Source organism: Anneissia japonica, unplaced genomic scaffold (genome assembly GCF_011630105.1).
Source record: "Anneissia japonica isolate Jap-2015-1 unplaced genomic scaffold, ASM1163010v1 scaffold1525_len913038_cov183, whole genome shotgun sequence".
In the NCBI taxonomy this organism is placed as follows: domain Eukaryota; kingdom Metazoa; phylum Echinodermata; class Crinoidea; order Comatulida; family Comatulidae; genus Anneissia; species Anneissia japonica.
In genome coordinates, this window is record NW_022728504.1 from 909,166 (window position 1) to 911,059 (window position 1,894).

A 1,894-nucleotide genomic window follows, 5' to 3' on the forward strand; every position below is an offset into this window, starting at 1 on the left:
CACTTATGAGAATCCGCGGTGTACCATGGGTAGCAAAGTGAAGATGTGTATAAGAGATCAGCTGTGTTGATTAAAAATAGATGTGATTGCTGTTTGTGCTATAAAACAAGACGGCACTTAGATAAAATTATTTGGTACTGGTGGAGTCATAATTTGTCATTTTCTTTCCATTAAATTCTATTTACTATGAAATAGACCGAATTTAAAGTGAATAACACGACATGAATGTTATATAGGCTAGTGGGTATAATATCAAAACAAACCGCTATGTGGCAATTTTTCTTCACAATAATCAGCCTCCGCTCGAGTAGATTTCGACAGTTTTTAAACTCCTCAAATGTATTTATTTTGTACATGTTATTGTAAAATAACTCATCGAATAGTCTTTCTTAAAACTTTAACAGTTTTGCATAGCCTCGTCGCGTGAACACGGGCCTACCTAGGCCTAGCTTGGAGCGTCATCACAGACAACAACCTTAAGACTAATTTTGCCATCGTAGAGAGGGCGGACGTTCCATCGAATTTAATGCAAACTACGCGAAGCGCTCATTCTTCTGCTATTTATATTCTTTGGATTCACTTAAAACGTACAATAATATGGTATAAGTGTAGATTAGTATTTTTGCATGTAGAGATGAGGTCACGTCGCGTTACACGGGTCATACATGCTTTCGCTTGCTCTCTAAACACGAATCTGGCCACCACGCACATTGGCTATGATGTCATCGTTTAGCTTGCTGTTTGTTGTTGCAATGCAAATTGAGTAGACTGTTATTTTTAGCATCGAAAACGTTTTTGCATAATATAAGGTCATGACTTCTTGCTCTAAACACGATTCTGATTGGCCATCACGCTCACCACACCACTGCTTGTATTGTTCTGCTTGCTTTTGTTTGAGCTAGCTGCAGACTGTTACGTATTTTTAACTCGTACGTGGAGCACTGGATCGTTGATTTTACTTTATGAATTATCGTGAAATGTTGGGGCTTTCCCATAAATATAGGCTCTATTGTAATTTTCCGTAGTTTATATGTATTTCCGTAGTATTTATCTATATTTCCGTACGTCCGTAATTTGGGCCGAATTTCTGTATGAATTACAGACGATCGGGCACACGAGACGATCGGGCCCAGACGATCGGGCCCATTTTTGGACGATCGGGCCAAACTAGTGTGGACGATCGGGCCCAACTAGTGTGGACGATCGGGGCCACCGATGTAGACTTTCGGGCCCATTTTCTAAAACGGCGGGTAGAGGTTCGGGCCCATTTTTCCAAAGACGATCGGGCCCATTTCCTCATGACTTCGGCCGCCGATAATTTCGGTCGGGCGAAATTTGTATGGGGCGCCATATGGGCATTATCCCAATCCCACACCCACTATTGTTTGGAGTCGTCATCTATGTCGTGGTGTGTGTTTATTTACAGCTAATTCAAGCACAATGCTTTCGTTAATATTTTTCTTTTTTTCAGGTAAGAGGGAATGTGGATTCCGGCTATCAAAGCAATCAAAGCAATATAGTCGTTGAGACGGTCTATTAGGCCTAAAAATATAAATTGTTTGTTTGCCCTTCTTTTTTTTAAATGATAAAAGGGCTGGTTGAAAAAAGAGTTTTTTAAACACATTTTTTTATATGTAAAGAACAAAGCAGAAAAAAGTTTTCTTGCTTTGCCCCCCCCCCGCCTATTTTTTCTCAGGTAGGGGGAAGGTGAGGAGGGCAAACAGACAAACAGCCTTATTATACTTAGGACCTTATAGTAGACGTACTGTATTATTTTCTGTTTTATCATTCATTTTTATTTATACTGAGTGGTAAAACTGTACTTGAAAGTGTAAACTAAGGTAAGTTTCTGTGAATAATTAATAAATGTAATGTTTTGTGTTGTACAATTTGA